The sequence below is a fragment of the Cyprinus carpio genome, chromosome B5 (genome assembly GCF_018340385.1).
Source record: "Cyprinus carpio isolate SPL01 chromosome B5, ASM1834038v1, whole genome shotgun sequence".
Classification (NCBI taxonomy): Eukaryota; Metazoa; Chordata; class Actinopteri; order Cypriniformes; family Cyprinidae; genus Cyprinus; species Cyprinus carpio.
In genome coordinates, this window is record NC_056601.1 from 4,612,740 (window position 1) to 4,639,378 (window position 26,639).

General features: G+C 37.1%; 1 pseudogene; it reads right to left on the reverse strand.

The window, feature by feature from the left end:
* Positions 1 to 4,684: 4,684 nt before the first annotated feature.
* Positions 4,685 to 26,639, reverse strand: part of LOC122134408 — a 29,007-nt pseudogene continuing 7,052 nt past the window's right edge.

A 26,639-nucleotide genomic window follows, 5' to 3' on the forward strand; every position in this document is an offset into this window, starting at 1 on the left:
TTAGCCTCATCACATTTGTTATTTTTCCACCCCATATGAGGTCATTTACAGTAAAATATAATATCATATAACATATATTCGTTTCCTTCATTTTATTAATTTAAATTAATATAATTAACCACGATTTAATATAACGAGGGAACGAATTCATAACTCATGGCCACGGTAAAGATAGGTTCAGGATCCGTACTTGGTAGTAAGCAGTTGAAAAGAACGTTATTTGAAGTACGAACTCATAAGTGGGAAAACGAGGGTAGAGAAGTTAGTCTTAAGGACATTTGTGGATGAATTTGACGAAAAGAAGGCCGGAGAGTGCAACTAAAACGAGTGAGTAATGTATTTTACATTTTTATGTCTGCGAATATTTCTTGGGGCCGCCGTGCCAAGACTGTTTGCATAGCACTAGTGTTTCTCAGCCGAGGTTATTATAGACTCGTCTTGTCAAGTATTGGGTAGAGTATGCTACTCAAGGTTGCTTTTTATGCAGAGCACATTGGTTTATTATGTAGTTTGCTGAATAGACAACTATTAATTACTCTTATGTTGGATTTGGATGACTTGGTACTTTCTAAAGATGATATATTTACAGTGGTGGCAAAAATTATTAGAACACTAGTATTTTCACCAGCTAAAAATGGTTTTAAGTCAGTTATTTCTATCTTTTGCTGTGGTGTGTCACTAGGAAATATCAGTTTGCATTTCCAAACGTTCATTTTGACATTAATTGTAATAATCCAGTGAGATTTTTGTCTGACAACAGCCAGAGCTCCACACAGAGATCTGATCTGATCATCATCATCCAGTTTTTCAGGAATGACATGAAGAAACAGAGCAAACTGAGAAGAACTGTGGCATCGTCTTCAAGATGCTTCAAGAGACCTACCTGCAAAGCTACAGTACTGTTAAAAGTTTTAGGTACTTGTGTAAAAATGCTGTCAAAAATAATGTCATATCTCTGTGTGGAGCACAACAAAAGATAGAAATAAATGAATTAAAGCCATTTTTTAGCTGCTGAGAATACTAGTGTTCTAATAATTTTGGCAAACTACTATATAAGACTACTCGATGAAAATAATATAGTGTCCTTTGTGAATCTGTTTAGTTTGGTATTGTCATGATATATAGCGAACATCTATAAACACCCCTTTATGGTACTTTGATTTTGTTAATACTTTTTTCTGTAGAAAGATAAACATGTATAGTGATGAAAGCCAAAATATTGAATGTCAAGGATGTATATTTATTGAGTAATCCACTATTTTCTAAAATTTCACCTGAGATTCAGAGCCAAATTACAAGAGGGTAAAAATTTACTTTAGAAAGCTCTGTATTTTAACACAGAGATTGGTAGGTCTAATCCCATAAACTGTGGGACTGAGTCATTGAGGGTCTTTAAAATTAAGATACCAAAAGGAAAGTTTGTTAAAACCAGATTCTAAAAGGATATTAAGATATCTTTAATAATTTTAGGCTTGGTTTCACAGATGGGACTTAGCTTAAGCCAGGACTAGGCCTTAGTTAAATTAAGATACTTAAGCGGCTTTAATAAAATTGCTTAGAAAAATTTTTCAAGTTTGCATCTTGAGACAGAACAATGGCACTGACATATTTTAAGATATGTAAGAGCAAGATATTTTCAGTTGAGACAGCTCAAACATGCATTTTAGTCTAGGACTAGTCTTAAGCAACAAACACTAGAAGAATTGAACTGTCAGCATTAGCATATAATGGAACAAAGATTGCTAAAGTCAACAGATTTTACAAACAGATCTGTGTGTGAAAATAAAATGATGCTGCCAGCTTTCTCTGGGTGTATTCACACCTGTCTTGTTTGGTTCGATTCAATCAAACTCAAGTTTGTTTCCTTCTTGGTGCAGATCTTTTAGGCAGGTGTGAATACAGCAATCACACTTGGGTGTGGACTGAACAAACGTACTAAAACCCAGCTGAAGAGGTGGTCTCAGTCCGGTTCCAAACAACCCTTACCAAAAAGTAGTATACTTCAAGTTTATTTTATTAAGTATACTTAAGTAAAGTTCAAGTATATTTTTAGTTTTTGTAAGTATAAGTCAAGTAAACTTAATTGTCATTATAAGTATATATCTTAGAAGTACATAAAGCCCATTTCTGAGAAGTACATAAAAAGTAAACTAAAAGTATACTTTCCTATTTTTTAGTTTAAACTAAGTATACTAATAGCACACTTGAATAAACTTCTTTTTCGTAAGGGAAACTCTAGTATAGTTTTAATGGATGAACCAATGTGTGAACCAGTGTGAAAGCGAACCACATCAAAAAAAGAAAACAAAAAAAATAGACATTGTATTTGGTCCTGACCAAAGCAAGTGAACTAGCAGACTTTCCTGGTGTGAATACACCCTATGATAATTTTTTACCCTCCTGTAATTTGGCTCCAAATCACAGGTGAAAATTTTGACCCACCTCTACAAAATAGCGGATTACTCAGTAAATATGGCAGCTGTGGCCTTTTGGGCAGCTGTGGCCTAATGGTTAGAGAATTGGACTTGTAACCCGAAGGTCGCAGGTTGGAGTCTCGGTGCTGGCAGGGGTTGTAGGTGGGAGGGAGTGAATGAACAGCGCTCTCTTCCACCCTCAATACTCATGGCTGAAGTGCCCTTGAGCAAGGCACTGAACCCCCAGATGCTCCCCGGGCGCTGGATATATAGCTGCCCACTGCTCCGGGTGTGTGTTTGTGACTTCTCACTGCTGTGTGTGTGCACTTGGATGGGTTAAATGCAGAGCACCAATTCCGAGTCTGGGTTACCATACTTTTCACTTTCAAATATACATCCATAGCATTTAATATTTTGGTTTTCATTGAGTTGACACGGAATGACCCATACGGGTCCAGGGCTGACTGCTGGCTCTGTCTCCTATTCCAGGTTAATGAGCCGAAACAACTTAAGTAATCAGGTGTTAACTCAAATTTAAATGATGTTGGTTTGGTGGTAAAGATCTTGCTTTTAAGCCATCAAGCCCCATGAAATCTTTGGTAAATCAATTACACACGCAGTTGTATTTCAGCCTGAGATTTCATTGGACACTGGAACCATCACATAAGATAGCATCACAAAACACAAATGCAGAGTGCAGAGAACTCAGTTTATTAGTTTTAACATTTTACAATCTGTATTATATATATTTATATATGTATTTATATTTCTGAAAGCAAAGAGGGTTAGCTTTGAATAGTACTGTGAATAAATATCAGGCTCTTCCTGGTGTTTTAATATACAGAAGGGGAATTTTTGAAAGAAAACCTTGAAAAAAGAGCAATATGTTCCGTCTCAATGTTGCAGTGCAACTTACACCTTATACAGCATAGCCGTGTTGTGGGGGAAAGAGGGGGGGACATGCCCTTAAAACCACAGTGAAACCCCGATGGAACACACTCACTCACTCACACACAAACATCTCATGAGATGAAACACAGTGAAGTGTAACAGTTAACTGCAATGGGCAGATGTGATTTTGAGAGTAGCTTTGGTAAGAAAGCATCGACCACGGACGTAAAAGTATTGTCTGTGTGTGGGCAGTGTGCGTGTGTTTGTTCCAATGAAATTTACAATTAACAAGCCATTGAATGAGTACATTCTATTCAATAAAAATACATCCCACAAGATTCTAAAAAAGTGACAATCAAACATTACTGTAACACTGAGCACATATGCAGGGCTGTGTTTTAAAACCAATGTGTCTGTAATGTGGACGAATGAGAACACACGCACAACATTTAGAAAGGGGACGTTTTGCGCTCCACCGCTGGGAATGAACCAATTGATTTTTTTGTATTTTAACCTCTAATTCTCTCCCGTTTGACTTTATCCAATTCTAGAATCGTCAGCCACTGACGTCTAGAATTGCAAAAGGGAATTTATTAATTTATATGTTGGCTTTAGGCTTGTGGAGTCTGTCAAAGGGACACGTACATTAGCAAACAGAAACTAACGACCTGGATGTAGCCCATAGCTCAGAGGTAATGACCAGCAAAGACCCGGAAACAAGCAAAAACAGTCATAACATCAGAGAAGCAAAGCTTTTCATCTTTTGTCATCTTTTTTTGTAGAAAAAAACAGAGTAGAAAGGTTCTGCGTTTGCAGAGTCAAAAGATTGCATTCACGAGTACAATTCACAGTTTTAAACAGAGGATGCAGCTATGCAAATAATATGTTCTTATATACAGACTGTTCTCTGGCCTGATAGCATATAGTAATACTTTTTTAAACCATGCATGAGTTTAGCTATAATATAAATCTTCTAAAGAAGCCAAATTAAACACGTTACTACCTGCCAGGAGTTCATCTTTTCCCAAATGCAAATGTCATCAGACTCTCAAAAAGAGACTCTTCGGCATCCAACTGACTCGTTTTCTGTCTTTCTCTCATTTCTCTAATACACACACACACATACGCACACACACACACACACACACACACACACACACACACACACTTTCCAACACTCTTGCTTGCTTTGAGAGTTGTATAGAGTAACACAGTAGGGCGGTGTTGCTTGGTAACAGAGTAAAGCCTGTTGCCCATGGCTACATGAGTGCTCTTCCTGCAGCATTCCGAGGGAAGGAAAAAAAAATAAAAAATGAAATTATATATATATATATATATATATATATATATATATATATATATATATATATAAAATAAACTTACAAGCAAAATCTTCAGAAGATATATTTAAAAAAAAAAAAAAGAGAGATTTTTTTAAACTCCAATCAGAGAGAAAAAATAAAATATTTGTTTTTAAATACGGTCCTACTTTGTTCAACAGTTTGTCAATTAATCTGAAAAGATGTTTCTTCAGGCATGCAGTGGGCACCTCACAGGGGCCTTTCTTCCATCCGTCTCAAAATGTGGCCGTGATGAAATATATTGTACAGAGTTTGCAGTGAGCCATAAATGTGCAGGTAACACTTTCGCTTCCGTGACTTTTGAGCAGTTACAGTCGCCTTTCGGTTTCAGTGGCTGCGTGTCTGTCTGCGGTAGTTCTGGAGGCTGGGTCAGTTCTTTGACATTGATCTTACAGTGTATTGGTTCAATCCGGTGCCACTCGCGGTCAGGAGGAGGGCAGTATCAGGTCATCCGTCAAGGAAAAAGTGAAGACAGTCTGGATCCACAGTGTTTTTCAAAGTGTGTGTGTGGGTTTGAAATGCACGACTCACTTTATTCATATACCTTTATGTCTGTATTTTAGCATGTGACTGTTTGTTAGTCATGTGGGTGCGTGACTGTGTTTCACACGTGTGTTTCTATGAAAGAGTGAGTGTGCATCATCAGCGTTGGCGAGAGAGGTGAAAGGTCGTTGGACTCGCTGGGGGCGGTTCCAGTGGGGCAGAACTGAACTCACAGACATCCAGGAAGAGCTCATGGTTACGTTGCTTCCATTCACGAAACTTCCTCGAGGTCAAACAAGGGTCGTCCAGCAACTGACTGATTATCGCCAAGTCGCCCTCCTTTGCCTGTTGGTGAAGAGGAAAGAGAGAGGTTGAAAATTCACTCAACTCCAAAAAGTCAAGGTATTATTTGTAATCTTCAGATTTACCAAAAACATCAAAAATCTGTGCATAGAAAGAATGTGAAAGGTAAGGCAGAATTTTCTGAAAATTCAGTTAACACTACTAAAAAACATTAAGTCACCTAATTAGTATTCATGAGCTAAGCTAATAATATTTAAAAACATGCAATTTTACTGTTCAGGTAGTTCCTACACCCTTGCCAGGTGGCAGCTTACAATCTTGCTAAATGCTTGTGGAGATCCTCTAAAATTTTCCAATAGATTCCTCTCCCTTTTTTTTACAGAGATATATTTTGAACTTGACCTATTCAGACTGTGATGGCATTTCTGTAATAATATTTTTTTTTCTATTTCCTTTATAAAATTGGTAATGCATGCTACTATTGAACTGCTTTGGGTTAGTATGATTTTTTTTATATACTTTTATTAAAGGTATAGTTCACCCAAAAATGAAAATTCTGTCAAGAAAACCCTCATGTCGTTCCAAACCTGTAAGACCATCCATTCATCTTTGGAACACAAAATTAGATATTTTTGAGGAAATCTGATGAAATCTGAGAGCTTTCTGACCCTGCATAGACAGCAATGCAGCTGACACGTTCAAGGCCAGAAAGGTAGTAAGGACATTGTTAAAATAGTCCATGTGACATCAGTGGTTCAACGTAATGTTATGAAGCTATGAGATTAATTTTTGTGCGCAAAGAAAAAAAAAAAACTTTATTCAACAATTTCTTCTCTTCCGTGTCAGCCTTTGATGTGCGTTGAACCACTGATGTCACATGGATTATTTTACAGATGTCCTTACTACCTTTCTGGGCCTTGAACGTGTCAGTTGTGTTGCTGTCTATGCAGGGTCAGAAAGCTCTCGGATTTCATCAAAAATAACTTAATTTGTGTTCCGAAGATGAACGCAGGTCTTACGGGTTTGGAACAATATGAGGGTGAGTAATTAATGACAGAATTTTCATTTTTGGGTGAACTATGCCTTTAAGCAAGGATGTGTTCAATTGATCAAAAAAGTAACACAAGACTTTTATAATGTTACAGAAGATTTCTTTTTCAAATAAATGGCATTCTTTTTTACTGTCACTATCACAGAAATAAACTTATATAAAATAAACACAGAATAAACAAATAAAAAAAAAATGCATTAAAATAGAAAACGGCTATTTTAAATGTAATAATATTTTACAGTATATCTATATTATTGCATTTTAATCAGATAGGCTACATGGTTTTGGTGAGCATAAGAAAACTTTTAAAAAACATACAGATCCCAAACTTTTACCACAGTAGAGTACTTACACTATATTTTGTGTTGAATTTATCATTCATCTACAAAAAACATAACTGCCGTGGAGTATCTAATAGAAGTTTCAGGTCAACTGCTTTCTGTGTTTGCATACCTTTAGCGTGGAGCGGAGAACCCGTATACGGTGCAGTCGTTCATTTGTGGCAGGGTCATTGCTGCGTTTTGACGAAGGAGCGTCTGAACTCTTGTTTGGTGGAAGGCCTCTGCTGGCCAAAAGCCGAGAGAGACTGGCCTGCTCTAACGATCGGTACAGCTCCTGCAGGCCATCCGTGCCATCGGACACTTTCTCTTCGCTCTCAGGCCTCCTGCTGCTAGATTTGCGAACCTGCTTTTCCTCCTCCTCTTCCTCCTCCTCTTCCTCATGGAGATGAGTTCTTGGCCTCAGAGTGCGTGTGTGTGCGCGTGAGCGTGTGTACGGGCGCTGCGGTGCGAGTGTCCGTGTGTGTCGCGATGGCGAGGGAGGCTCTGACTACGCTGCTTGTGGATTGTGATGGCGAGGCCGGGACTCTTCACTGTCCGTCAACGGAAACGGCCCGTCACGTTCCAGAGGACGCCGGCGCTGGGCGGGGAGCGTGGCCTGTCGGTGCTTGTCAGGTGTCAGCAGGGCTGGCTCCTCCGCTTCTGTGGTCTGAAGGTAGTGTAGGCCTGTGCTGGTCAAAGGAGTTTCAATCAGGTCCTGCCATGAGCGGCGTTCTCGATGGGAGGATCGGCAGGAAGAATGGGACTCTCTTCGGCGGAGGAATGCGAGAATGTGGAGCCACTGGAAAAATGGCGTTCAGGAAATGGACTGGACGAAGTTGCCTGAGGACAAAAAGAAACACTGGTCATTATCATTGTCAGCTGTCTGTCAGAAAAGTAGAGGTATAAGATGACAGTCAGAGAGAGCGGCAGTTTGTTTTGCACCAGTAAAGCACTGGTATGGGAGCTGATGTTCAGCAAACCTCTCTGTGAGCCAAAAAAATGACCAAACTGACCATGTTACATCATATATTGCCATAAAACAAGCATGCAAATCACAGCTTTTATTTGCAATTTATTTTCTCTTTGGAAGTAATGTAAATTACAATCTTGATGCCTTTATTATGAGCTGGCAGGTCTTGGTAAGATTTTTAATACTTCTGAAAGAAGTCTCTTATGCTCACCCAGGTTGCATTTCTTCGATCAAACATAAACTAAATCAGTTATCCTGTGAAAAATTATTACAGTTTAAAATTACTGTTATCTATTTCAACATATTTCAAAATATAATTTAGTCCTGTGATTGCAAAGCTGAATTTTCAGCATTACTCCAGTCTTCAATGTCACATGATCCTTCAAAAATCATTGCAATATTCTGTTTTGTTTCTCATGTAATATTTATTATTTGGAAGATCATTTTTCTGAATGGATTAAATGGTTGTGTGTAGCCTATAATCTAAATAATTTTTACAAATAATTATAAATAAAAACTTTTTTACTATGAAGTTTCATTCATAAAGTAAAATTTGAAAATCAATTTGAAATCAATTTGAATCAATTAAAAAATCTATTTCAGACAGAAGGGGGAAGAGTGGTTGGAGGGAATAGGAATATGAACAAGGTGCTACAATGGGTTCTTATATTTGTATATAACGAACCTAGATCTGTGCCATGCAGTTTTGTTTTGCAAATTATATTAAAAAAAATTGCATTATCCTGTCATCATCCTGATGCTTGGCTTCTGATTTTACTGGTTCCTGATTTGAGGTTTAAGTGGAAATTGTTAACAGGCCCCAAAACCAGACGCCAATCACTGTGTTGAGGTCATCACCGTCATCACCACACTTTTTTTGCAAGGTATTAGCAAGAGGAAGCTAGAAGTCTGCATTCCCGCGGCTCTCCCCAGATTTATTGCAACGTGGGATTAAATTCTCGAATAAAACACGGCGGTAACTCTGGTGTAATCTGAATGAGAGCGAGCGGTCTAACAATATCCCATTCCCGACGTCCTTTCAGAACAGCATATCTGCGCTTTACTCACTCTTATCGACCACCGTACAGCCTGCACTCAGGACTGTTATGCACACGCTGCACGCATGAACCAGTGCTTTCTGCTTCAAGTATTTTATTTGTGGGGTCTGTGCATGCAGCATCTGCATAACAGTCCTCAGAGCAGGCTGTACCAGCGGTGAATATACGGGCCTCAGACAGAACAGGCAGGTTGTCGATCAGTGACAGAGCAGAATAAGGATGGTGCTGTGCTTGAAGCACATTCAACTTGGACTGGACAATGGTGAGTTTACTGTTAAGAAACCCATGCCAGGCAAGTCTGACTCGGGACATTCTTCTGTGATTTAATTTCGCAATGGCTACAAGCCAATGATTTTGTACATATTTTGCTATTAATTTTAAATGACAGATGTCGAATAAAAATAACAGATAGGCTACAATTTTTGTACAACCTACATTTTTTTTTTCTCTGCAACACTTTTTCCTATTGTGTAAAAAATGTAAAACTAATTTGAGTCTGGACAAGATAGATAAAATAAACAAATACAATTTTTGTGCAGACTACAGTTATCTCTCTCTCTTTCAGTAGTGGAAATTTAAATGTGAGATCCCCTAGATGTGGATCCAGCCACGCCCCCTGGATCTTGTGTTCTGCAGTGAGGGGCTACTGCGGTGCGGTGGGGTGGAGGGGGGGTTGTGATTAAACCATAAAACCACATGATTTGTTGCTTCTTCACCACAGTAAGAAAAACTCCCATACTGTCACAGCCCTAAGTGTGACGGTAGAAATAGAAATAGTTTCTGTTAAAGAAAATGAAAATGTGTTTTGGGCTGAATGTATGCAATGTGTACTTAGATGTGAGTTTAGACTCACAGAGGGGTTGTGGTGGTAAGTGGCTTCCTGTTTGAGTGTCATAGAGCCATCAGCCTCATCCTGGTCACTCTCACTCCAGTAATCTAAAAAAAAAAAAAAAGAATCACATATACATGACATTATAGTTTATAATAGTCAGATTAGGTTTTTACAGAACATTACAGAACAATGAAATGGTGAAAAACTAGAGTCAGTGAGATCACAGCACTATGGGCTCATGATTTCATCACAGGATGTGATCTCACCTTCATCAGGACGTGGTACCGGATCATCAGGCGTGTAGCCAATCGCAGCCAAGCCTAAACGGTTCATCCACCTGACACAGGAAACACAGACGTGAGAGGAAATAACAGAGTGGGGAGCTGATGTCTGAACGGGCTCTGAAACCACTTACCGGTTCATCTCCTCTAAATGATCTGTAGCAAAAAAGAAACTCTTAATTTTGGGATGACATGCTTTGAAGGCACTGAAAAAAAGACAAAGAAAAAGAGACATTCACACACAAATACCTAGTTTACGTGTGTGTGTGTGTGTGTGTGTGTGTGTGTGTGTGTGTGTGTGTGTGTGTGTGTGTGTGTGTTTGTAAAAGAAAGATCAGCAGTTCTGCAGTGACACAATTTCCGCTAGGCGATGGGTTTCAAACACAGACCCACCCCAAAAACCAGCAAACCAAACACAATAGAGAGAAAGAGTGATTATTGTTGTCCTCTAACACTCACTGTTTCCTCCTGCACTCAATTGCTCTGTCTATCCGAAACTCTGGCAGACAGATGAAGCCCTCTGCTTTCTCATCCTGAGCAAAGAAATAAAGAACAAGAGAAATCATTTCGGCATCATAACTACGGCAGTTACATGACAGTATAAATGCACAGATTTTCTCTAAAACTGAGAGATGTGATGCAAACTTTAATATGCAAAAACTAGAAAACTAAACGTCACTCCCAGGTGTGAGCCTGTTACCAGGCCATCAATGTAGGCAGCAGGTAATGAAAGTGTTGACAGTTGTGTAATTAGTGATAATAGTAGAGATTGACTGGCTGGATGTGGAACTGTAAAGCTATTTTAGATCCCAGAAATAGTTCAAGTGGAAATGGATAAAAGATTGAATTCTATACACTTCCATACATCCTACACACAACCCAAGAGAAGGGAATTGTGTTTGTTTACTTACGTTCTGATTGGTGTACCAGTACAGGTTGGAGTCTTTGAGAACGAACCAGTACTTCTTCCATTTCTGTGTGAAGTAGCCGGTGGCATCCTTCTTTTTCCATAGCCAGCCTTCACAGTCACCATGACCCAGATCTTTGCAGGCAATACGCCTCCTGCTGGCACTACTGAGGGAACCTACACACACACAGCATATTAAATGGCCCCGAATAACATTGTGATAATATTCTTCTTGACAAACACAGCACAGTGTAACAAAACACACAACCCATGCGCTCAAAGTAAACGCAGGAGCTTGTATGCATCTCATCTCATTGTACCTTTGCTTTTTTTTCCTGGACTTGATCCTCAGAGAGGCATAATGTACAGACTAGAGAGAGGAGAAGAAGGATGCATAAGAAACAAAGAATTGCTTGTGTCATTCTCATAAACCAAAACCTTGAGGATTTCTATAACAGACATACAGTATACATGTTCCTCCTTACATATATTACAAATTAATAGGGATGTAACGATTAACCGCGAGCTGGTCAAAAATCGATTCAAATATGTAATGATTCAAATCGGTTGAGATGCCATATAAATCGCAAAACATTTGGAGTAGGAGTTTAATATAATTGTATCTCTGAGGGGAACTGACTGTGTTTAGAAAAGTTTATGTGGTATTTATTTTTTCATCTTGCCTCTAAACAATGCATATTAAAGTAGTGTTCATAAACACAGCACTGCTTTGTTTACAGCGGTAACCAAGGAAACACTGTATCATTGCTGTTCATAAGCGCCACCTGCTGTCAGAGAGTGAGTCTGCGTCTCATTCAGCTCGTTTGCTGTTTTGTTCAGATATGTTTTATGTGATATAGTTTCACAAAACTAAAGTCAGACCATTCTGTTTTTGCTTAAAATTTCTAAATTATACAGTCTAATTTAGATTAGAAACTAGTCATGCAGCATGCATGCTATATCTTTGTTTGGATCATGATTGAAATCCAGTGGTTGCCTACTTGCCTCTAATCTCAAATGGAAAGAGCACAGACAAAGCCTTGTTCATACTAAGAGATTTATTTTATTTGTGTAACATACTTGTTTGATTTGGGGTTTGTTTTAAAATTTCAATTTAGTTCTGTTATATTTAAATTTCACAAAGAAACGTGCAGCATTAGCCTAATAAAATGACACATTTTCATTTACTGTATAATGTCTTCAATCTCATTTTGTTAAAAAGAAATAATGAGAAAATGGATTTGTGAAATCAAAATCGTGAATTGAATCGTGAGTGAATCGTTACATCCCTACAAAGTCTACAAAATATTAATTTTGAATTTAATAATAATAAGAAGCATACATCCTCATTACTGCAGTGTCTCTGAGCATGATCTAATCTTAAAAACAAAAAAAGTATTTATATAATTAACAATATAGTTAGACAGATAGTGTGATTAATATTAAACTAAAGCATTTGTTTTAATCAATTAAGAATCTAAAGCATTTGTTGTTCATATCTTATATTGATAAATGTACTTTTTGTCTTAAAGTCCAATCCTGAATAATATAATAAAAAACCTGGTGTTCATCAACTAATTTTCTAACTACCACAGCTCTTTTTTGCTGCCATATTGCAAATAAAAATTCTCTAATCAATCAATTAAAAAATTTAAACTTCTGAAAATTGTATCTGTACCTCTTGTTTCCAACAATATGTATTCGCATTAACACTACTGATGCTGTAATGCGCTTGTGGTTTACCTTCCTCATTGATGCACCTGCTTGTCGGTCCAGTCCTGAACTGGCATATCTGTAGAGAGGGACAACAGGACAAAGACAACGAGACAGTCAAGAGACAAGAAGAGAGTTCTGTTTTCAATGGCGTTTTAATTATGTGATTATTAGAACTGCCTGAGCATAGCAGTGTAATTTATGATTCCACCTGCAGCAAGAATAAAATAAAAAATTTCTTTCTCACCTATTTAACTCAAACAAAGGCACAGGTAGTGGACAGGATGCTGGGGTTTGAGGTTAACTTCATAACTTATTCTAACTGAAACCACCCTAGCACAGCACCCTCAAACATACACACCCTCCTCTCTCACACACACACACGGGCACACACACACACACACACACACACACACACACACACACACACTAGTAAGGACTATACTCTTTAATCTAATTCTCTTTATGCATCGTAACGGCAGAGAAACAGAGATCATTCCATGTTCGCACTTACAGCTTCAGTCACAAAGCAAACAAAAACCTTCTTGAAACTGCAGCCAAGGAATTTCTGTTGCTCATTTTTAAATAAATGGCGGTTCATTAAGATCCTCACTGTGGTGACTGTTGTATGCTCAAACAAAAGTGTGCAGCACCTCTCCTTCATATTTTGTTGCACTAAGATGACATGCTGTCAATTTAAGAACTCAAAACTTGATTTATGATGTAAAAAAAAAATTAATTACCATAAAACCGGCCACATTTATACATCAATGACATCAACTCTATGTTCAGAACCCTGGCTATTTCAGTGACAGTCAGGTAATAAGGAGGAAACAGAATTGATACTGGGTAATCATAACACCACCCACTCTAATGATAAGAATAAAAATAGGGGGAAATCTACTTCTAGACATCTGGCCATGTGTAGCACTTGCTGCCCTGAAAAAACCTTTCTGAATTAGCTCAGCGATGAGAATCAGAGGCTGAAGGTTATTCAGTTCGATTTAAACCCATTTGAGTGACACATGGCCAGGGTAGATTATGCTATATTATCGTCAATCTGTCACAATGTAATGCAGGCTATGCAAAGAGGCCACATATTACAGCATGGACCAGTTCAAATCGATATTAGACCCAACAGTCAACCCACAGCTCATGTGTTAAGCACTGATTTTTTTCTCGTCAAGGGAGCGGTTTACAAAGAATTATTGAGGACAAAGCTGAAAATAACAGCCAAAAAAAAGAAATTTTTTGCCATAACCTTTACTCTTTGTGTTAACAAAGTCAACCCCAGAGGATAATAATTCAATAATACAAACAAATATGATCATTTAAGGAAGGTATGTCAGATTACTTACTACTATCAGCATCTGCTCGAAGTGTGTCTGCAGACCTCTCTGGGGCAAAAAGCAGAATGACAGAGGAACAAGAGACAGAGAGGAAGACTGATTTGAATTTCCTGTTCAGTGTTATGAAAAAAAACCCCACTGTTCAAAGATGTGTCGTGTGTACAGTCACGTGATCAAATTATGGGATCAATAATTTGACTAGTATGTCACTAGAGATGAGGCAATTTTTTAATTTTTTATTAAACAAATATAAATGTCAGAAGTTTGATATGCCTCGAAGTTAAAAACAACTAATATTTGAAGACCAAATCGATTGTTGACTGACATCAAGCAATTGCAATTGCGTGAGAAAAGTCACAGCTCAGATCAGATTCGACATTTCACTTACATGGTAGTGTGGCATCGTATTAGAGTCGGGCACGGGGAAGGGCAGCCCCTCAGGGGGACCTGTGTCCAGACGCACGGGAGGGGCAAGCATAGAGAGGGACTAACTCAGGGGAAAACTGGGACTGCTGGGAATTTCGGCTTTCTTCCTGGATCTCCTGCTTGTGTGTCACGCTGGGACAAACTCTGCCCTCTTCCTGGATCAACAAAATCCTATCAATCACTGAGGAACCGCAAGAGGGAGGACATCCGAAATCTGATTGGGCAAAGACAGAGAAACCAAGCTGAAGTGAGTCACATTCGGAGCCTAAAACATTAGAATGGAACAAAAGCGTTTACTGCAAAATATTCAACTTTCCATGACTCCAGCTGCCTCGGCACGAAGCCCTACTCTTACACCTTCCTGTGTATGTGTGGGTGTGTGAGGTTTTAGAGGTTTTATTTCCCCTCATGGGAGGGTTTGCTTTCTATTTAACATCTGTGCTAATGTCACCTACGCAATCTCTGTTCTATTCTTAAAATTGTGTTTCCAAAAAAAAGAAAACAGGGAAAGTAATAAATTAGTCATTTTGACATGGTTACATGTCACCTTTCACAACCCCCCCAAAAACCAAAAAGTTATAGTTGGTTACTGTCATTTTTTTTCCTGAATCTTTTTAAGTTAAATTAGATTAAACACTCATCACATTTAAGAGGAGTTGGTAAAGATCAAAAAATATCAGCTGAAAGCTACTAAAATTAAATATAACTTTTTCATACCTTAACTTTTATGTGTTAAGGTCTTTTCTTTTTATTGTTGATATTCTAACATTACATCAACTAGTATAATGTTTCAGTGTTGTTCTTTTGGGTTGCTTTTGGGAGGGACAAGAAAATTCTAAAATATATTCAGAAAAAAATGTACGGCTGTACTGAACAACCAATGCTAGCGGTAATGGATGTATACATTTCGCTCCTGCTTTCTGAAGCTCAGATGGCTTCTTCAAAGAAGTCTGTCGTACCAACTTTGCTACTCTCAACTTTCACAGAACAAGACTGCGTAAACAGTATTTCCTGCTTTTTGGCTGCAAAGTTCACTACCAAAAAAAGTCACCAGCTGTACAGCGCGTTTGTTCTCTGTTTTCATGCTCTGAAAAAGTCAGTTCTATAGTTTTGTGGACATTTACATTCTTCATATATACTTATGGAAATCAAGCCTACACTGCAATGCCATGGATATATGCAACTAAGAAATGCCACGTGAATGCTAAAAAAACTTGATTGTGTGCTTTACCAAGAAGCAGCTCCTACCTTAGTAGTTAAATTTAAATAACGAACATTAACACAGACATTCAGATATTAAGAAAAAACATGTTTTGGTATAATGTAATATTTGATTTTTATATATCACAGATCTCTGAAAAAAAAAATTGCTATGGGCACTTCCTGACATTCTAAGAAAAATATGAGTGTGGGCTTAACACCCTCTTTTTATTAGTGATACGGGAAGCGTTAGAGATGGAACATTTATACTGACACTTGAGCTCTGCCCTAAAATCCGTCACAGAGGCCAACCATCTGTCCATTTTTTTAAAAGACAGAACTGGTTAATAGCCAATTTTAAGTGGACCACCAACTCAGTGTTTGGCAATGGGTGTTTTGGTTCAGAAAAGTTCTACAATAAAAACCAGAAGGCACTCAGGTTTAATTAAAGTACAAGTTGGGTGCCAGGGGAGTGTAAACAAGTATAGTATTGGTTGGTGAAATGGGCCACCAAATTAAAAAATCCGCACCTCTGCTCCTCTTTTTGTAACCTCCAGATTCTGAGGACTCTCATATGCCTAGCCATTCAGTGTTTGTCACCTTGAAACCTGCCGGATATCACACCTAACAGCAGAGGAGAGTGGTGTTTAGGCACTGCTTTTTAAGGTGTAGACAATAGTGTGTATGTCACTGGATGTATTTCAGAGGCATATATCATCTAATTATCTTGCTGTGTGTATTATAGTGCATTGTAGTACGTGCAACATCCAATTTACTAAATGGCTGAGCTTGGCAGTTTAAAGCCGGAGCCTCTTCGAGTGGAACTTAATCTCCTGTAATGCAATTGGTCCTAATGTCCGGCGTATAAAAAAAATGGCCATCCCAGAACATGATTGTGGAAGATGTACATTATGTAAATTCGCATAAGCAAATACAACAGTTTTATTTAATAATATATAAAACAAGTTGCGCAGTTCCATAGTATGCTATTGTCACCTAAAAAAAAAGAGACATGCAGTATTCAGTTATGTAGGTTTATAGCAGTATGTATGTACCAAGTATGTTTGTTCTGAATTGAGAGAGTACCGTATGTATATGAATTAGGACAGATGACAGGTCCAAGAACGAAAACTCGTTTAAATTCAAACTGAAACATAAGCACTCAAATCATCCTGTACAGACACAATAATTATTTTAAATGTAAAATGAGCATTAATTGATTGTCTATATACTATTATATATATAACGATATATAACAAATACAATCCTAATATTTTTAATCTATATATATATATTTTTTTTTTTTCATTTTTATATACATTCTTCTAACTTAAATCAGGAAAAGCTGTTTATTATTTTTGGTGGCTTGCTTGTAAGTAATGTATATGTGGCCGAGTAAAGCGCGTCAGTGAATGAAAAAATGTCACAGGGTTTTTCCATTTTTGCTCTGAAACCGGCAGTGCAATAGCCTAGAATTTGTGCTTTAATATTTTGAATGGAAATCTTATGCAGGTATACAGTTAGTCAAATTAGTGCATTGACAGCTGTTCACCCATGTTGGTACACCAAATGAGCGGTCTGGGGGTGAACTTATATCCCACACTACCCAGCACAATTTTTATTTTGGTCATGCATGCTCACCTGTGCACCACTTTCTTTATATGTATTATTCCTGATTAAATAAATGGAAATTTGCAGTAAGAAAGCTAGGGTTCCTCTGCTTCATTTTGAAAATAATGCTACAATGCAAAAAAAAAAAAAAAAATTCCTCTATTGGGTCCTAAAATTAAAGCTCATTTTCTTAATAAAAAAATATAACTTGAGGACATCAATAATAATACATACAAATAACTTAATTTAAATTAAGGTTTAAATTAACCATAATTCATGTTAAAAATCTGTTTACATTTAAATATTATGTTAATTTTATTTGTTCATTCATCTTTTTGCATATTTGTAATTTTCAATTGCATCGTCTTACTGTGAGTTGGAGTCCGGTCTCTGCGTCGCAGTCCGGTATTTCTCCCAGAATCCTCTTCCAGGAGGGGGAAGTACTGACCCCCCAGTACTTCCTGTTCTACATAATACCCCGGGGAATCCGAGCCAAACACACCAAACCCACCCCCGATCCAGATCATCCTCTCTAAATGAGTGAGAACAAGAGCCAACGAAAGAAAAAAAGGGGAATTACACCGACATGCTAAATTAAACAGTTTTGCATACATCTTATATTTCATATGTGAATACCTGTGTCCGTAGACAGGGGAAAAGAATAAAAAACATCATGTCCCCCCAGGTGTGTCCACTCCAGGTGACAGGCCCACTGACCCAAAGCGTGCTGGGTGGGGTGGGAGAACCACTGCAAGGACTGGTGGACAGTGGCTGTCAATCAAAAACATGCACAAAATAGCCTCAGTATGAAGCTAATGACACTTTGTTGATGTTATATTAATGCAATAGAAAAGAATTAGAAGAAAATCAGCTATTAGACCATACAAATACCAGACAAGTAAAAAAACTTTTTTTTTTTTTTTTCAAATATAGTTGTACAGTATGTTAGTCTGGTGCAGTTAGTTTTCACTAGAAGGCAGGACAGAGATCAGTCACACACACACCACGTCTACAAAAGACCTTTTGACTAATAAAGGACCAAGAGTGTGATGATAGTGTTGCCCTTAGCAACCATGAGCGCTGCATCAGTCAGTTAGAAATGAGGAAAAGCATAGCAACAAGCAGTAGCAAGCAGTACCCAAGAACAAGAGACAGGAGAATCATGTACATTAAATACTCTGATGGATTTATCATTAGCAGTTATCAGTGGGCATTGTTTAATTGCACATAAATATTTCAGTACAAATATGTCCTTTTATTCTTTAGTCATTTTATCCAGTTGTTCATTTATAGTGCCATCTCTAGAGGTGAGCGATATACCGGCTGGTATGATTAATCTGTAGAAATCTGTCAACCGTCTAGAGATTTTTTGACTGTCTTTATCACTGTAACAAGCTCACATGATGTTGCTGTGCTACGTGGTCGCGAAAACTTGTCGTTTGCAAGCATTTTTAAGCATTGCGTTTTAAAATCAAATGATTTTGAGTTTTTGAAATAAAATCTGGAGTTTTGGAGAACTAATCATGTGTTTTTGAGCGTTTGGTTTATGATCATAGGTTGTGTTGTTTTTGTTTCTTTATATGCGTTTAGTGGCTTAGAACAGATTTTTGTATAATGCTTCCTAGAGCGTGGGAGCATTGAACATCTTAAACAGTAATTCAGGTCTTAAGTGAAAGCAAACAGCTGAGAAAGAAAACGTGTAACAGTATATTGGATCGGGGCAGCTCTTAAAGTGACAGCAGTCTAATGTTCATGCTGTCTGTCATTCACGCTAATCAGACAACAAATGAGAGAAAATCTCTCACAGCTCTTGAGCTAAATCAGTTTAATAAAAGGAAATATATTTTTTTTACACGGTGAAGAATATGTATGGGTGTTTTTATTCATTTGATTACTTTATACAATGTAGTATTTTTTTTGTCCTATTGCTTGTTATTAGTTTCAGATTTGTGTTTAATCTCTGACTGTTTACTTGTCTTCAGTGAGCTTAAGTTTTTTTTTTATTATTATTATTTAGGCTAGTATTAGTTTTTTGTGATATTTGTGATATTGACACTGTTGACAAGAAATAACTATATTGTGATATGTAATCCTTACCGTGAAATATAAATTACTCATACCGTGATATATGAATTTGGACCATATTGCCCACTCCTAGCCATCTCCATTCAGTAATTCACAATTGTACAATATATCTTCTCTTTAATTGTTTATTTATTCATTCAGGAAGGATTTAAAATCCTCTTTCACCGTAAGTTGATGTGTAATTATGTCAATAAGCATTATGTCCTTTAAACCCACCAATGTGGATTCATTCATGAGTGAAGGTCCATTCCGCTCTGCTGTGTCGTGACTGTGAGGGAGAGGGACACATGTGCAAGCTTTAACTGCATCTGTCTGATACTTGTATCCCAGAGAACCCACGGAACTCTGGCTGCCATGGCAACAAGCCGTACGGAACTCATTCACTGCTCTGAGATGCACTCATACGCACACAACTACATATTAAATAGATACACTTGAACAACACATTGAACTATCCTGACACACACACCTGCAGGGCGAGTGGTTTCCAGCGGGCGTTCTTCAGCAGTGCAGGGGTGGAGCCCAGAGTGTTCTGTGGCCTCTTCTGCAGTGTGAGGATGACTCCACCCGGATCCTCACGGAGACAGTTGACCAAATTCTTCAACTGCCAGCCCACCTGAAAGATAGAAATGATTTACAAATAAAAACTAATAAATAATGTTTAAACTACCCTAGTAAAAAAAAAATATGCCATCATTTATTTAAATACATTTAGTTCATATACTAAGTATACTTCAAATCCATATTTATTGACATATCATGTAAGACCTTACTGATATAAAACTATAATTACACTTTATTTGGAGTATTTATTTTCTGCACAATGCACATTTCTTAATATGTGTTTTAAAATGTGTTTTAATATTACTATTAATAAGGATTGGCGTGATCACCCCCTGTATAATATCAGTCTTTAAAATGCAAAATATTTCAAGTGTAGCTGAAGTATACTTGCAATAGTTCCACTTTAGTGCAAACAAATATACTTTAGTAGGACTTCAACACTACTCCCGCATAATTAAAGCGCATTAAGCACAAAATTAGATGTTCCAGTTTAGCAGATTAAGTACGTATACCAGTTTAGTTTATCAAAAGTTACAATTACAAGGTAGTTTTATTAAGCACATAAATATGTAAATGTATTGTTGTAGTGTAATTAGCAACAAATAAACATATTCAAATTTCAAACGGTATTTGTCATTTTAGTATATATTTTTTTCCACTGGGGTTAGTAGTGTGAAAGATATTAATAATTAGCAAAAAAAGGTTTAGAATATAACATTTAAATTTGGAGTACCAAGTAATGGTGTCTGGGGTTTACATTATTGATTGAAGCCCTGTACGTGACAGATTAAGAATTAGTTTCCCCAGTTTATTAATTCATTTCAGCTTTTTCATTGATCCTGGTCGCATTGTAGTAATTTATTGAACAAATGGCCACATTTGGACAAAAACGAGAAAACCAATTAATAAGTTGTGGAAAAAAAATTTCTTAATTCCTGGACACAATTTGACTAAATTGAGGGAATTAATTCTAATCCATAATAAATTCTTAACTTGTGGCCACAAATAAATATATTTTTGTCCCACGGGGTCTCTGTAGAAATCTTAATGATTTCCTTAATGAAGGAATAATTTCATTATAAAGGAAATGTTCATGATAGGTTTAATGAGATCCATCCTGAAAACCCTTTTGAGCATCAACTGATAATCAATCATACCTGCGCATACATTACTGCACATATGCTCTGATGCAAGGTCAAAACAGATGTCAACCACGCAATGATACACAACCACAGTTTTTGGTGATTGACCTGAAGGACCTCGTCACCGGCGTGGATCTTCTTACAATGATCTGCAGGAGACTGCCAAGAGAGAGAGAGAGAGATTAATAACCCTGCTCATTATAGAAAATAAATTGGACACCAGGGTGTTTTCTGTGTATTGCATCATTACATGTCTCCGCTAAATGTTGACCCTTCCCTATAAAGAATGTTTTGAGGGTCTTTTAATCAAAATCTCACTCATCCGGGCTGCATTTCCCAAAAGATTGTAAGCCTGAGAAGATCGTTAGATGCGCAATTAGTGCCAGTGGTTTCTAGAATCAAAACAAAGGGCATACAATGCTTTTGGGGAAACACAGCTCTACTCATTTGTTCTGCCTGTATATGTAAATAGCCAAACGTGTATTTCAAAAGATTATTTTCATAATCTGTTCAAACACAGTAAGCAGTCATTACTGATGATGATTCTATGCATTATCGACTTACAGTACAAATCTTGCAGCGACAGTCTGCCTGGGGCATTCTTAGATGAAATGTCTTTTTCAAGGGTACAACAGTAGACATTTTCAAACCTTTTGGGGTTTGAACAATTTTTCCCAAATGTTTAACCACTAAACCATGCCACCACACCAGTCCAGAATATTATCCAGATGATTTTGCGTTTGCTCTGATGTGTCGTTCTCTAAGCTTGATGAGGAAGATCACCATTAGCTGAACAGTAAATGTGCGTTTAAAGAGTTAGAAATCAGGTGATTTCTTGTTTTTTTCAGCAGCTAAAAAAGGCATGTAGCTTGAGTCCAACCTAATTGAACACGTGCATAAATGATTTTAACAACAGCACTGGAACAATCCACCATTCCAAGAGCAGCTCTGAAATCAAGTGCTCTGCTCTATGCGGATGACCTGGTTCTGCTGTCCCCCACAGAAGAGCTGCAGCACAGCATGGTGCTTTATAGAGCAAACACTGCCTGAAATGGGCACTGACAATTCTGAAGGAAACCAGAGCTGGTTTCTCTACAGATAAGAAGTCCTATCTCACAGCATCACAAAGAATGAGGATCTTAAAATTTACATGGGTTTAATCTAGGTGTTGAAGAACTCAGATGGTGCTTTACATAGGGCCCTATGAAATCTGTTTTTGTTTGTTTGTTTGTTTGTTTTTTCCCCAAATTCATTTTTTTCTGTTAAAATTTTTCTAGACTCTGTTTTAATGGTTCAATTAAATTAATCAGAAAGCATGTCTAATTAATTAAAATCATGAAACTTACACAATTTAACATACATTTATTAAAAGTTTAACAAAAATTTAATTTATAAGGCCCTATGAAACACTTTTCAACCTCTCTAATGCATTTTTAATGGTTTTATTAAAAAATTGTCAATTTGAATGGTTTTATTAAATGTTAATAAACAAAAGCATCTCTGAATAATTGATTTTATTTATTTGTTATTTCTTTCTCTCTCTCTTCGTTCTGTTTCTTTTCTTTTTTTTTTTTTTTTGAAATACGCTGTTGTGTGATTAAATTTTCTTAAACCTGTAAGGACAAACCTGAAAAAAGGTGACAGAGTTTTAAATGACCATCCTGCATTCCAAAAGGGATTCTCCAAAATTTGTGGGAAGTGAGGCATACAGCTGTTTATAATTTTAGGCTTTGGATTGGGGGAATTTACTATGAGTCAGGTAAAGAATAAATCCAGCTCTGAACTCACATTCTCTGTGGTCCCCAGTGATCACATGAAGACCGTCATATGTTGACTTGATGTACTCTGCTTCGCCTAAAAAAAGAGGAAAGAAGCTCCTCTTGTCAAATCATAAAATCAATCAATCATAGTGGCATCACAGCTAGAGTTATACAGATTTTTCAAACGGTGCTAAAGTGTATCATGTTTCTGTTCACTAAATGGAACTGCAAATCAACAATGATTGTTTTCAAACAGCTTTTCTCATTCTCGCTATTTGGTCTAACACAAACAGACAGTCCCATGTATTCAGAAATATTGTAATAGTAATATGTAATAGTCATATTTACAATTGTGAAACTCAGAATTCTAGATGATACAATGTACAAAACAGCTCATAGATAAGTAGATAAGTTGCAAACTTAACTCAATCAATTTACAGTGTTTGCTTTTTTAAAACTATAAAAAATTGTGTAAGTACCACAAATATATTTATGCACCACATATTTTTCATCATTTTGAATTCAGATGTAGTACTTGGGTATTTATGCTACTTTCATGATTATGTCTCCAACATTAATGCATGACATGCATAATAATACAGGTACACTTTAAGGCAGCAGCATTGTCTACAAATAGTTGTCTCTTAATGTATAACTCAGCATGTGCATTCTAATATTTCTGTTGATTAGTAGAAGGGATTTTTTACTTCACCAGGCCCTCGATAGGCATTACGTTCGTAAGATGGACAACCTCTAAGTGGGCAGACTGTGACACCAACGAATCGGACGCCAATGACAATAATGTGCTCACGAGAGAGGATACCTGATAGAAAAAAAGTCTTGCACTGCGAACGAGAGATAAAGACAGAAAAGACAGACAGTGTTGGCAGTCCATGTTTGCGGTTTTGTACAATAAATCTCTCAGTCTAATTATAGCTGTTGAACTGAAAAGGAACAGTGAACACTGGCAACACTGCAACAGTATGAACCATTCACATGAAAAGTCCATTCAGCGTCATGAAATGTACCCATAATGTATAATGAATCAACGTTATTAAGTCATATGCTATATTCAGATTTATTCATGCTATATTTTTCTTTCATCTTTTTCTCTCTATTTGTCTCAATCAATCTATTCTCCTCCCTCCCTCTCTTTTGTTCTACAGGCAGTGATCCTGAAGGGGAGAGAGAAAGAAATTCACAATCTGCATTATTCAAGATATCCAACCTTAGGCTAAAACACACACATAACAGCTTTTTGCTTCAGAGCATGCTAGATTCATGTGACTCCACAATCACGTTTTACTTGTGAGTGTGTGCTCCTTCACTATACTTGTAAAAAGACTTCACAACTACTGTATAGCAAGATTATATTATCAAATTAAGTCTTATAACCAGCCTGTAGGGATAGAGGATGTTCCTCACTGTGTAAAAACTTTTATAAAGTGGCCAAAATAAGGTCTATGTTATCGTCTAAAAGGATATTTTCTCTTACCTAGAAAGGTGGTTGCTCATGGAAAGTTGCTGGAAAAGCAGGATTTAGACATTTTCACAAATCGACAAATACACACAAAAAAAGAAATTACTTTCCCTTTGGTTTTCCTTATGGCTTTCATTCTTATTGCATTACTAAGTCAAAGTAATTGCCTGTGGTATTCCAAATCAGATGTTCTCAATACAGTTAATCGGGACTGTACAAGTTTGTGTGTGCCGGAAAAGGCTTAAGAAACACTCACCAACATGTAGAATCTTATTCTCAGTTTCATACACTGTTGCAATCCTGAGAGGAAAAGAGAAAACACGTACATTAAAATAATAATAAATGACTGTGCTGTTTGTGTGTGTTGAATACCAAAACACTCACACACACACACACCTGCTGTACTATGGTGGTTAGCTCTAGACAGAGCTGAAACAATGTTGTTCTTCAGCACTGAGTACCTCAGAAACACTGACAAATGGAGACCTGCAAACAAAGCAAAACACACACACGAAGAGATGAACACAAACAACTATCCATACCAATCAACAAGTGTTACATTTCCCTTTTTTTCACATTTAAAACATGACCTGACCCAGGCTTGGACTCAAAAGCTATGTTTCTGGATAGTTGCCATTATACAAGCAAAACATGAAATTAGTTTGCTTTCCGTCTGTTATTTTGGGCAGTTTATCCAGGCTGTTTGTCTCACTTTTGATTCAGTACCATAGAGTGTGATTCAATATTATGATATTGTATGACTTTCAGGTTTGTTTCTGTTCAGCCCAGGCGAGGTTGCCCATGATCCGTGTTTAGATCTGTTTTAAGTACTGTCCAGCCAGGCTAGTAGATTTTTAGCTGCTCCGATGAGGTCAACAACTGAAGTCAGGAAGTCGTTGGGAAGGCGCCGCGACCCACCCGTCCGTCATAATGGCCCCCGCGACGGCGGCCCGTGATAAAGTTCTGTAGATTCTTAGCGGATGCATTGAGTTGTGTGTGACAAAGTCCGCAAATTCTCGGTCTCTAGACCATAGTTCTGCAAAGAGAGAAAAGCAAATGGTTGAGGTGTTTATACTACCATTAAAAAGTTTGAAGTCTGTGAGATTTTATTTTATTTTATTTAGCAAGCATGAGCAAAAGTGACAGTAAAGGACTTTATTATTAGGCTATTACAAAAGATTTATATTTCAAATAAATGCTTTTCAGAACTTTCTATTTATCAAAGATTGCTGAAAAAATAAAGAATATATTAAAGCAGCAACAACTGTTAACTGTACTGTGATAATAAGAAATGTTCCTTAAATACACCAAATCAGCATATCAGAATGATTTCTGAAGGATCATGTGACACTGAAGACTGGAGTAATGGCTGATGAAAGATTGATTTCAAAATATATTTAAATAGAAAGCTGTTATTTGAAATTGTAACAATATTTCACAATATTACTCTTTTTTTTCTCTATTTTGCCTTGGTGAGCATAAAAAGATTCTTACATAACATTAAAAAAATCGTACAGACCCCAAACTTTAGTGTATGTAGTGTTCGACAAAGCCTGATAGATTTATTATTTTAAAATGTTCTTTTCACTCTAGAAATTTCCAATATCAGTTTTGTTGAAGATGGTCCAGGTTAGTACACCAGAAATCAATCTTATGGCTGATTGTATCATTGAGACACTGTGTAAGTGGTAAGCAGAAGAAAAACCCATCAAGCTGCATTCTCACAGCATGTACAGAGGGTCATCACTACACGCTAACAAAGTTACTCAGAAATAAAAGACCTGCCTACACTGTGAAATGAAATAAGGCACACAATCAAGTCTCCATTCATATCTGGCAAAGGCATTACTCAGAATATATGTCATTTTCTCAGAACTGCTGCTTGGAGACCATGGAACTGCAAAACCCATCATTTCTGTGAATCGATCAGCTGAATGGTTCAATAATTGGACCATTCTGATTCACAACTGACTGTTTCAAAGCTTTTAGTGGCAAACAGAAGATTTTCTCACATTTCTTTCGGGTTTGTTTATAGTATTAATCAACTGGACCCAACAACAGGAGGGGTTTTCCGACTCTCGATTTTTTTCTTTATATGGGTGTTTGTTGGTACCTGCAGCACTGACATGTCCATTTTTCTACAGTCATGATTGTGTTCTCTTATCTAAGTGCCACAATCGCTGCATAAAATTAGAGCCACAATGCATATTAATATGCAAGACACCCATTAAACATTCCAAAAATTATTATAAATAGATCCTTATATAAATAGGTTCAACAGTAAGATCTTTTTTTATGTTGTTCATGGCACCTTCTTAAAGCGCTCTCCGAGGCTTCTTTAGAATTGAAAATACGTTTTTCAAGGTAGCTAGGTATGTCAGAAAAAAAAATAGCAAAAGATTTTTGTTTTTTAAAAGAACAACACCCTGCAAGGTCAG